This window comes from Trichomycterus rosablanca, chromosome 21 (genome assembly GCF_030014385.1).
Source record: "Trichomycterus rosablanca isolate fTriRos1 chromosome 21, fTriRos1.hap1, whole genome shotgun sequence".
Lineage (NCBI taxonomy): Eukaryota > Metazoa > Chordata > Actinopteri > Siluriformes > Trichomycteridae > Trichomycterus > Trichomycterus rosablanca.
In genome coordinates this window covers 17,420,537-17,433,322 of record NC_086008.1, presented here as the reverse complement: position 1 = coordinate 17,433,322, position 12,786 = coordinate 17,420,537, and the positions used below count along the sequence as shown (strand labels likewise).

Here is a 12,786-nt window from a genome sequence, read left to right as displayed (position 1 = left end):
TAAGTTTTAAAGATTGCAGAAGTGAATTAAGTTCCAGTAAAAACAAGGTATGGTGTACCTTAGTGCAGGAGTACAAGGCACCTGTCCTGACGTCACGCCATGTCGTCAGTGAACGTTCACGGCGTTGCTCTAGGAGAACTAGCGATTCGACGTGTTGCGCATGCGCACAAAGAAAAAAAAAAAGAGCCGTCCCTAAGAAGTGAGTTGCGAACGTGGGGCTGCTCGAGCTCGGTCGAGTTTAGCGGAGTTCTTTATTATTTAGAGTTCTTTGTTATTTAGAAGAAAAAAGTTTAATAAAAGACTATATAAAGGTAAACCGTGGGTTAACATTTGTAAAGTACGTCAGTAATAACTACCTGGCCTGGAGGAAAACCGGCGGAGCTTGACGCAACAGCTTCATGATTAACCTGCACGAGCGTTTACACAGAAGGTTTGTTTGTTTGTTTGTTTAGCCGGTTAAAACAATGTTCAAAATAAATATTGTTACGCTATTAGTTTTTAGTCTGGATAATATATTATTTTTATTAATGCTGTAGGTTCATATATAGTCTAATATGAACCTACCTGCTTGCAAATTTGGTCGAATTGAGATGCCACATTAGCATTGTTTATACTTCTCACAGTGTTTTTATTGCAATTTTGTAAGAATACTGGTTAAAACCTTTTTTTCGGTTACATAATAAATGTTTAGGTTATTTAATATTGAGCTTTTATTTCAATAATTGTGGTGTTTTTCTCTCACACCTGTTTACATATTTACCATTATAGGCTCATAGCGTGGTTGCTGTTGATGGAAGGGATTATGTTCATGAAACCGTTAATAGACAATATAATAAAAGAGCTCAGTTAGTTGGTGTGGGCATTAAAAAGACAAAAAAATGGGATCTTTTGGAAAATCAACAGCATGACATAGGAGTAGATCAGATGGAAAAATAATTAAATTCGTTTTAATCTATTTACATTTACTACATAGTGCTTTAAGTAGTGTTTAAATGAATAAATGTATTAAAAGCCTATACAATAAATGCAGGATAATGCACTACTGTAGCTGAAAAATATCAGTCTTACATTAGCTGCTTTTATCCTTAAGCTACTATTATCTTAGTGAATTATATTAAATTCGAAAAGCAGTTATATGATCATGTGTCCTCATTGTGACTGAAAGTTATAACAAACCACTGGACACTGTTCATGGGCATCTGTGTTGTATTCAAACTGCAGAATTCTGGAAACAACTGAAGATGTCATTTCTGCTAGATAAATAAACCATGAGAAAGTATGTGATAATATAGTTTCGCACTCCTGCTTTCAATTCAGGAAGTTTTTTCTATTTTTTTTTTTAATGCTGACCTCTTACACTTGTCAGCCAACGTGACCTGAAGTTAATACAAGCAAAATAGGGCTTGTAGTATTTAGTAATGGAAATTATTTATATAGTAGTTTTACCAAGACTTTTTAAAAGCCATTAATTAGTTACTGTCCAACCCTGACTTAAGCCTTGTGTAGTCGTAATAATTTGTAAACTCCCCTTGTCCCAAGGGTCAAAAATGATTTCCCTTCACTAAACCCCTAAAATAAGGCAGCTTAATTCATTTTAAAACCAAAACCTATTTTGCATGAAGAAATTCATCAAAAACTTTGTAAGTAGGGCACCCAGGTGGCACAGCGGGATATTCCGCTAGCACACCAGCGCTAAGATTCTAAACACCCCGGTTCAAATCTTAGCTCTTCTACCGGTTGGCTGGGTGCCATCTAGCAGGCACAATTGGCAGTGCCTGCAGCAGACACTAATTGGCCACCATGTCTGCTGGGTGGGAAAATACCAGACTAAGTGGGTGGGGTCTTCAAAAGCTGTGCAAGGACCCTGTTTAGCAGACCATAGGTGTAAAAGAAAGGGTCCACAAGGACTGCCCATGTGTCAGAGGGGGCATGAGCAGGCAAATATACCCTCCTCGAATGCAATCAGGATCACCAGCAGTGGAAGACAAAGTGACTAAATCGAGGCTAAATCGGGAGAAAAAGGTAGAAATGCATAAAAAATAAATAGAAAAAAAGAATAATAACTTTTAGTGTCTGGGGTCACTTTTAGAATAGTAATCTCAGGTTGGTTGGCATAAGATTAGTTGGAGGTTTTATGCTGATCATTTTAGTGAGTCATTTTTTTATTTTCTTTTATTTAAGTTTTCAAACAGGAACAACAATGAACATTAACAAAAAATCCCACACTATACATAAATAATGCATTAAAAAAATAGACATTACTTAATAAATAAATACGCAATATGTATTATGTCATAATTAAAAAAAATAATGATAAAAAAAGAATTAGATTAAAAAAAAATTATAATAACAATAATAAATAAATAAAATACAATAAAATAAAAGAAGATAATGGCCTCGTAAGTACATCCATAAATGCCTTCCAAACAGAAAGGGATCGCCCCAGTGCAACTGCACTGGAGCACCTTAGTGAGTCACATTACGTCTTTATTTTGACCTTGGTGTTGTCTAAACCACACCCATTTTTCCAGTTCAGAGTCATAGGAACATATACCCAAACTGTAAGACTGGTATACAGTGTGCCAGACTAGCACTAAACAAAACATCATTATGTGATGGTGAAAGGGAATGTCATTGACTTTCACATGTTACTGCCAGAGAAAATGAAGCCTCTGTTCTGCCCATCTGAAGCGTGGGACCACACTCTCGTGCTCTCTTGCCTCCCTTTAGCATGCATTTCAACAGAAGATGATTTCGGACTCTTTCTTTGCCTATTTTTCTGGATCAACTCCAGTTATGGATGCCATATTAATCCTGTGATGATGCAAGATTAGAGATAAAAATGGGTCATCCAGCGGGTGCTGTTTCAGGGTAAAAGCTGTAAACCAGGCTTTCATCAACAGTATAATTAAAGGAAACATAAAAGAATAGAGGAACATCTTTCAGCTTTTATGTGAGTGGCTCATAGTTACCCTTTTTTTATAGAAAAAATGCTGCTGCTCAGTGCCAGATGCTGGGTAGCCATGCTATTAAGGAGGAATACATGTGCTTGAGATGTAAAGAGAAAGTTGTAAGCTTTGTGATCTGTGAGAGTAATTTTACATTTTAAGGCTTAATTGCTTCAGGCTGCGTAATTGTGCAACTGGGTTTGCAGGCTTTAATTTTGAAACCTGTGAAGACAGACTTCAAGAAACAGCCCAATATTTTACAATTCACTATAACTACTGTTTATTAAAAAAAAGAACATAAAGAAAATATATTTTATTCTGTTTTGTGTTAAGCATTTTGCATTTAAAACCCATTATAAAGGCAACAGTCTAATTATCATCAGTTAAATTTGAAAGAAACTCTGTAGGCTTTTCGTAACTCATTGCTGTGGTACACTAAAGCATTGCTGCCCCAAGTTGCCCCAGGATTTACTTGGCATGGTTGCTGTGAACATTTTGCTCTCACACAGCATTATTTTTTAAAACTTTAAATGGTCAAGCCTCTAACTAACCACATGAGTAAATAAATGTTTGTTTTGTTTATTGCCGTGATTATAAGACTAGTTCTTGTGTTTAAAAATAATGCCAAGTTCACACTACAAGACTTTCCAAGTCGTCAGGTCGCTGTACAGTTCACACTGCACGACTGGATCTCTTGTAATCGGGAGTCTTTCAAGTCGGTGTTGCTTTCACACAACACGACTGATCCGCGACAGGGGGTTTCACACTACACGATCTATTACCAACTGGAATCGCAGGCGAGCTTCTCTGGTCTCCCGAACTACGTTTTGTCACGAAAATGAACGTGAGAAGTGACGAGGGGTTAAGTGATACCTAGTCCAAACAACAAGTAGTGAGCGATCAAAGTTGTTTGTGCGCTGATGTGCAGCGTAAAAGCGAAGAGAAAAATAAATGAATCCGAGTGGATTTGGCAACGCGACCAGCAGGGATTGTTCTGTTCTGCAGCGAGTTGGAGGTTAATAAATATTTTATTTATAATAAATATTTTTGTAATGCAGTGTTGGTATTATGGTTTGGCGTGGACGATAAGTTCACAAATATTGTAAAGCTTGTGTGTGTGACGATGTATTCTGATAGAAACTATATTATCCCCCTCACCGCACTCATTGCCAGTCGCAACCGACTGATCCAGATATTCAACATGTTAGATATCTCCCTTCAGCCACCGAGCGCTTGGCGAGCCGCTCGGATCGAGTTGTTGAACAGTTCACACATAGCTATTGAGAGCCAAGTTTAGATCGCCGAGCGAACGCAGAGTTGCCGAAAATCAGGGCAAAAATCGTGTAGTGTGAACTAGGCATAAGACGCGGTGTGTTGCAAAATTTTTTTTGCTGAAAGTATTGGTGTTATACTGTCAGGCCCGGAGTGGCTAATCGGGAGATTCGGGAGGATTCCCGATGAATAATTTTGACACTCATCTGTCACTTATCTAATCTTATTCTTGCATTCATTCTCCATTTATCTGACAGCGCAGCCTTTACATAGCAGTAGATCAGATGGGTTCTACCATCTGAGGGAATCCCCCCCTCCCAAATGTTTAAGTTGGTTTGGCCCATGAGGCGTCTTTTCTGGAGCGCCGGTAAAAGTAAATATAGCAACAGAATAGCGCAAGTCGGTGGTGATGGAGGGCAGGAGGAGGCCAGGTGGAGCCGAAAAGGCCAGGTTAAAAGAAAGAAAGGTGTTGGAAGAAGATGCTGCCAAATGTGCCAAATTAACAGACCTGTTTTCCAGAGGACAGATCCCAGTTACAGCCGGTATTGCGCAACATAGCCAAGTCAACTTAGCGTAGTTTATTTTGTAGAACCCAATACACACCATTAATCACAAATATCCAGTTTCCTGGAGTATCCATGACTACTGAAGGGACAGGTAGAGGATAGTCTAACAGAGTTATTTTAACCAAGATAGTTATTTGTAATGTAAAATATAATGTAGAGAATATACATGATATAAAGTGTTCAGACATTCAGAAAGATGTCAGCACGATAGCCTAATTTATTTTAACAAATGGAGACAAATAGCCTAAATCACTATCAATTTTACACCATCATAATATAGGCTAAATTGTTAAAAAAAAAAGGCATGTTATGTTATTCAGCCTTTTATTTTTTGCCTCAGAGCAGCAGATAAGCCATGTTTCATGTCTATAGACAATGACACCATTATTAATAGTGCACTGCTTAGGAGGCTTTTGATGCTGTAGGTAGCCTACTAAATATACGTGTAGTGAAGCTACTTAAGAGTTTAGTGTAAACCTAACAATAGAGCACATCTCTGTTGGGAAGACAAATGCAATTTTAATTTTTATTTCAACTTATTGCTCCTGTATAAATGTAAATACATTTTTTACCTTTTAAATCTTTATCTGATTTAAATTTGAATTAAACATGTTTAAGTGAAGTGTTTTCTGTTAACTTACCAACATACACCTGAACTTATACCCAATAAAAAGGCATTGTAAGTGGAAAAAGTGGGCCGGTTTTGGGCATGAAACTCCCAGGCTGAAAAAGGGGCCCACTCCGGCCCTGTATACTGTACAGTGTGGACTGGTGCAACACATAATATTGTTGGAGGGAAACAATAAGACAATGAAATTTACCCTATATGTTTAACGTAATGGACAGAAGTCTTATCAATTCCAGTTTCATAAAAGTCTATTAATTAATTCTGCTGGCCCATGCAGTTTTTTGTTCTGGAAGCGGTATTTGTGTATTTTTGGGGAGGTTTATTTTAGAATTTTCTTTTTATGCTTTTGTCATTTTATAATTTGTATGAGCCATTTAATTTGATGAACATGCAGCAGTAAATCCTGAATTACCCAATTGTTTTTAATGACACTGTACATTACATTGTTTACCTTTTTGCATACCAAAAGTGTTTAGAATGTCTTACACTAGGTGTGATTTTTACAGTTTACTTCTGCGGTGACTATCTGTTTCCTGGTTTAGTTCATAGCTAAGAAAGTCCTTCATTTATTTTTGAGTTATGAAAATTAAAAGCATTGTGGTGAGTGTTTTAGCTCTTCTAAGACTCATTTAAGTATATTGAAACTGTGATAAACAAACACACTAAACCTGAACTACGCATACATTTCTTCTTGTTGAGATTTCTCACTTTCATGCATTTGGCCAAGTGTCCGAGTGGTTCAGAATGGGCACATTTTTGTACCTTTAGTCCACAATATGCTGCACCCTTTTAGCCAGTAGTTTTGGCTCCTGTGGCCATATGGCTGCTTAGTTACCATCTCGCTGAGAACACTCTGCACATGAAGATCAAAGATCAAGTGTGTGGATGAGGGAAATGTCACCTCTGACTCTCTGGCAGGTTGTAAAACTTGCCCCACTGCTCCCTGTTTATCTAAGGGAAATTACTTCCACTTTGCTGCTTGGTTAGAACTGTTTGCAAATCTAATCTGCCCTGTTGCTGTCTCTGCAGTCACTATCACTTTAGGGGTCAGTATGTTTGGTGTGGGAGAACTACTTTGACACAGGTATTCATTTACTAAAACTTGTTCAGCAATTTAAAAATAACATTTTATAATAGTTTGTTATATTTCTCTTATGTCTCTTATGAACCAAATACACATTAAATGGATGACATAACAATAAACAGGACAAATGCATGACTGCATCCCAAATTGCATACAACTGTTCTAAGCAATGCCAATATGTTGTTGTAAAAACAGTAATTATTGTTGTGCTAATAAGAGCAAATTTAGGTGGGTTTTGGATAAAATGGGGCGACTCGGTGGGTAGCACTGTCGCCTCACTGCAAGAAGGTCCTGGAATCGATTCCCAGGTGAAGCGGTCCAGGTCCTTTCTGTGTGAAGTCTGCATGTTCTCCCCGTGTCTGTGTGGGTTTTCTTTGGGAGCTGCGGTTTCCTCCCTCAGTCCAAAGACATGCAAGTGAGGTGAACTGGAGATACAAAATTGTCCATGACTGTGTTTGACATTAAATACTTGGAACTGATGAACGTTGTGTAACCAGCAATTACCTGTCCTATCTTGTATGTAAACAAAGTGTGTAAAACATGATGTTAAAATCCTAATAAATTAATAAATAATGTCTTGACATACAGTTTAATATTAAACATACAGTAATTCATAACTATGCTTTGGCATCAGGGCTGATACTAATAGTGTTTTAGCATTAAATGAGATTTTCAGCGTGGTGTTAACTGAAAAGATGCAGATCATAACATTACATAACTCTTGTTCAGAGGGTCGGCTAAGTTATTTTGTTGTTATTTTGCACTTATTGTGGCGCATAAAAGAACCAATTTATTGGAAAAGAATAATGCTAGGAAGTGTTGATGGTAAAAGGGGAGGAGGATAGCCAGAAACAAGATGGATTGATATAAATATAGGAAGCCTGAAGAAGCAAACAAGACAGGATGTTCTGGAGGAACACTTTCCATGTGGTTGCCAGGAGTTGGAATAGACTTGATGGTACTTGTACACTGTGCAACATTGCCATGGAGCATGAATGTAATTTAATGATTGACTATCACATTCTACTCTGAAGCATAAAAGAATAGTGTCCTTAATAACTTTGGGTGCTTTTTCTTAGGTTTTCCTGAATAATTTTTACTATAATTAATAATTAACTCTACCTCAGGGTTCCTTAGGAAAACTAGAGAAGAGTGCAGTAATACAGTCAGGATTGGTTTGAGTTTTTTTGTGGGGAATTTTTTAAAACACAATTTACTTTTTGTACCAAATTGTACGCCATAGGTGCCCATTTTGGAAATATAGTTGGAAATATCGATAAGACAAGGGTCTAAAAGCAAGCATTAAAGAAGTTGTCTGAAAGTTTAAGCACAACATGCTTTTTTCTGAGGACTGGCGTTCACTATAAAAAAACTAAAATGTCAGCAGTCCTAACCAAACCTTTTACTTCTCTCTTTGTGTTCATATATTTAAAATCACTTGTACGCTATTCCCATGTTTGGGACATTAGAAAAAATATAGAGCCGTACTGACTTTGTCTTCTGTACTCGGGTCTCTCTGCTCTAGAAATTCCCTGCAAACCAAAAAATCTGTGGTCATGTCGCTGCTTGTTACCTGCGTTGTGGTCTCCTCAGTACTCCTATGTTTTCTTAGCAAGTCTTTATTCATATTGTCCATGTACACTAATAGGTTAGCTGTAGAAAAGTATTAGTGTAAACAAACAAAATGGAATGCTGTATATTTTAAACCATTTTCCAGCTTTGAATAAAAGGAATACACAATAGTTCTGCCTGTCTGAGCCACTTGAGATGTGTTTCAAATAAGTAATTTGGTTGCTGCCACTGTGTTGGTTTAACAGTAGGTAGACATAACTATGGGTTTAAAATAATAACCTAACATTTATGTTCAAATGCCAATCAAATACCTTATATCATCAATGAATGCATGGAATCTTTGTGAAATTGCCTGTTGAATACATTTTATTTTCAAAGACATACAAACTGCAATGTTTTTACTTAGTTAGATTGGTTAGATTTATATGAAATTCATTTTTGCAAGTGGCACCAAGTGTTGGACATTATCAGTACATAATGTGGATTTACTGGACTGCACTTCAGTTAATTTTGAAACATTGGTTAAGCTAGGCAATACATATTGGCATTTTGTTTATTTAGAAATTAAGATAATTGTTTTAAATTCTACAGGATGCTGAAGTAAGGTATTAGACGTTCCAGTAATCCTGCAAAGCCAAGCATTTTCTGCACCTAATGGACCAATTTACATTTCAGTTATAATTACTATTCAATTAAAACAGTACACCTAAATTGTTTTTACATCATGTAAGGAAGTATAAGAAAATTCAGCGAAAACCCTGCTAGAGGCCGTCGTGGACAGGGCTTACAACTGTATTTATTGCTGGTTGCATATATCCTGTCATAACATGTATTGTTGGTGCTGTAGTTTTTATTTCTTAGCTTAAACAGAAATAACTAACCTGATTTTGTTGGGTTCTGACCTAAATAAGAAGCAAATGCATTGGTCTGCCATTAAATAAATGCTTTTTCTTCAAAGTGCGTACCCTACTACTAAAATGTTCTATTACAAACAGCAAATAGTAACATAGTAAACAAAATGCCAGTTATCAGATGCACTTTCTACACATAACAGAGATGATTTAGATTGAAAATGGAGGTTAACGTAGTTGCATCATAAAAAAAATGCTTTCAATTGTGTCTTCTGTGTTTGAATGGGAAGTCACAAAGTGAGAATTCTTAGTATTGAATCGTTTCTCTTTCTACCCACATGATCATGGTTACATGGTAAAATAAAAAATGTATAGAGGGTTTTCCATCCACCAACTTTTTGCGAATTTTGAAAATGCGCATTAAAAAAACCTATATGGAAAAGCTCAAAATTCGAAAAAAGACCCAAATATCGCAAAACATTTTTTCACGCTTGAACGAGGTGGAAAAGTTAGAATATCGCATCGCCGAAATGCGAAAACAGGGGATGAAACGGGTCTTGCGAATAAACGATGACGTTTCAAGCGCTAAGTATACACTACGGTGAACTGTTGTTACGCTTACGCTGAACGTCTCGCCCACTACCCTGTACTCCACACAAGTGGCCAGCTCGTACAAGGCAATAGCAATCCTCTTTTCAGTCGGCACGGGTGGCCGGTGACTGTAAACTTTTGGCTCTACAGATGACCCGATCACGGTGCATAGCTTATCAAAGGCTGATTTTGACATTCTGAAATTCTTGATCCAAAGCTCGTCTGAAAAATGGTTCTGCACAATGTGCTCCCAAAATTGTTTAGTGCGTTTACGTTCCCAGATGCGAAGTGAACGTCGCCGTGGGATGAAGATTTGAGCCCACATTAGACGGGCCATTGCTCGTTCTGCCCGACGTCTCTTGGCTGCAAACAACATAACCATAAAAAGATGGCAAATGGTTGTAAATATAATTCTACTTAAAGCAAAAACCGAATTAAATCTCTCCATCTTGCTCGTTTCTCTGCAGCGCGTCGACACGTCATGTAAAAGTTTTTTCGCATAACTGTAGTTGATGGAAACGCGAAATTTTTTTGCTTTTTTTCTGCCGATATTTCGTAAATGCGCATTACACTTGGGAAACGTTTGGATGGAAACCCGGTTTATGAAGGCATAAGGCACTTTTCCTTCTTTTTTCCTAAATATAACATTACGAATAAAAAATCTGCAGTGACTGTCAAAGAGGTAGCCAGAAACAGTCCCATGTGAAATGAGTGACCCATGCTGGTAACATTAGAGACTCCTTGGTGTGGTCATTATGTCCTTAAAAGCCTGACTGAAGTGTCTTTTGTTAGGACAACAGAACCTCACTGATTCGTATTCAGCTTTGAAGTTTGAGTCTAAGGTTTAGTGTGGCATGCGTGAAACACCTGTCAAACATCTGTTAATAATGGTTTTTTGCGGTTTTCCACTCACTGAGATTTTTGAAAACTGCCGAAGAGCCCACATTATCCCATTTTATCCCGTCTTTAATAAAACACTACTTACACGAGAACACAGACACATCGAGTTAAAGCAGTTTCATATACAGTTTATATACACCTTTCTTGAATTACATGCTCAGCTCAACATGACAGTTTGGGTTTTCTTTTCTGAGCCCATATACCAATAACAAGGAATTAAAATGACATGCCAAAACATTACAAGACAACATTGAATATTCTACACCACCAAACTGATAGTTAATGTGATATATGTAGATTTCTGACCCTGCATGTATAATTTAGACACCCTTGGTCATATTCTGTCTTGTTAATTTTCCATGTGAAAATAGAATAACAATCATCTACTGTGAATAAGTTTTACAATAAGTTTTTTTGTGCATAATTCTATATATCGTCCGATTTTGTCTTGGTAAAAATATACATTACATACATACATAAATAATATGCATAAAACTTCTACATAATGTAGGGCAGTTGTAGCCTGAAGGCTGAAGTAAGGTATTAGACGTTCCAGTAATCCTGCAAAGCCAAGCATTTTCTGCACCTATCGGACCAATTTACATTTCAGTTATAATTACTATTCAATTAAAACAGTACACTTAAATTGTTTTTACATCTTGTAAGGAAGTATAAGAAATTCCAGGGAAAACCCTGCTAGAGGCCGTCGTGGACAGGGCTTACAACTGTATTTATTGCTAACTGGTTGCGTATACCCTGTCATAACATGTATTGTTGGTGCTGTAGTTTTTATTTCTTAGCTTAAACAGAAATAACTAACCTGATTTAGTTGGGTTCTGACCTAAATAAGATGCAAATGCATTGGTCTGACATTAAATAAATGCTTTTTCTTCAAAGTGCGTACCCTACTACTAAAATGTTCTTTTACAAACAGCAAATAGTAACATAGTAAACAAAATGCCAGTTATCAGATGCACTTTCTACACATAACAGAGATGATTTGGATTGAAAATGGAGGTTAACATTAAAAAAATGCTTTTAATTGTGTCTTCTGTGTTGGAATGGGAAGTCACAAAGTGAGAATTCTTAGTATTGTATCGTTTCTCTTTCTACCCACATGATCATGGTTACATGGTAAAATAGGGTTTTCCATCCACCAAACTGATAATGAATGTGATCTATGTAGATTTCTGACCCTGCATGTATAATTTAGAAACCCTTGGTCATATTCTGTCTTGTTAATTTTCCATGTGAAAATAGAATAACAATCATCTACTGTGAATAAGCTTTAACATACCATTTTGTTATTGGTATGCCGATTATACTTCATAATTCTATATATCGTCCGATTTTGTCTTGTTGGTAAAAATATACATTGCATACATACATAAATAATATGCATAAAACTTCTACATAATGTAGGGCAGTTGTAGCCTAGTGGTTAGGGTACTGGACTAGTAACCAAAAGGTCACTGCCAGGTTGTCACTGTTGGGCCCCTGAGCAAGGCTCTTAACCCTCACTTGCTTAGACAGTATACTGTCACAGTACTGTAAGTCGATTAATGTAAGTTGGTTAATGGTTAACCATGGACTAATGAAGGTCAGACTGTGGTATAACACACACAAAACAAATATGAATGTACATGTATATACACAGGATATGTACAGTACTGTGCAAAGGTCTAGCTCTGTTGTTTTAATAACCGTCCAAATTTATTTTACAGTCTCTTTATTAAGACAAACAAAAACACAGGAAATAATGTGCACATACTCTACTTCAGAAAACTTCAGGACAGTTTTCCTAACAATGTTGTGGTAAATTATATGTCTCTTTTAGCTCGTCCCAAAGTTCTTCTTTAGATTTAGGCTGTATTTTATTTATTTCTCTGTCCTGGTAATCTCATACTGCCTCCATAATATTGCTCAAGTTTAAGGGGAGGTCACACCACACAGAAGCTGTTTTTTTTAATGCTGCATTTTTATCTAATGTATACTATACAGTGGTACCTTGTAACTCAACGTCCCCTAAACTCTAAATCTTTTAAACTCGACGCCCTTTGTCGAGAAATTTGTACCCTTAAACTCAACGTTTCCCAACGTGAACCTTGTGTAATGAGTAACTACCTTTCCTGTCATGAATGTAACCAAAGTGTAAAACATGGCGTTAAAATTCTAATAAACAGACAAACAAATTAACAATGAACAGTTGTGCCGCTCAGGTGGCACAGCGGTAAAGTATGCTAGCTCACCAGAGTTGGGTTTGTAGATACATCGTATTGAAACTCAGCTCTGCCTTTCCGACTGGGTTGGGCGGCAGTATGAACAACGTTTGGCTGTTGTTCAGGGGCTTAGGGGTAGAAGTCGGAGCATAGGT

At 37.0% G+C, this 12,786-nt stretch overlaps 1 protein-coding gene across 1 annotated transcript in view; it reads left to right on the top strand.

Annotated features, from left to right (window-relative positions):
- Nucleotides 1-237: 237 nt before the first annotated feature.
- kank1a (KN motif and ankyrin repeat domains 1a) overlaps nucleotides 238-12,786 on the top strand; it is a 105,643-nt gene continuing 93,094 nt past the window's right edge. Inside the window, exon 1 of the mRNA XM_063017442.1 lies at nucleotides 238-430. The gene's annotated coding sequence lies outside the window, so the exon portion shown is untranslated. The remainder of the gene's footprint in view (nucleotides 431-12,786) is intronic.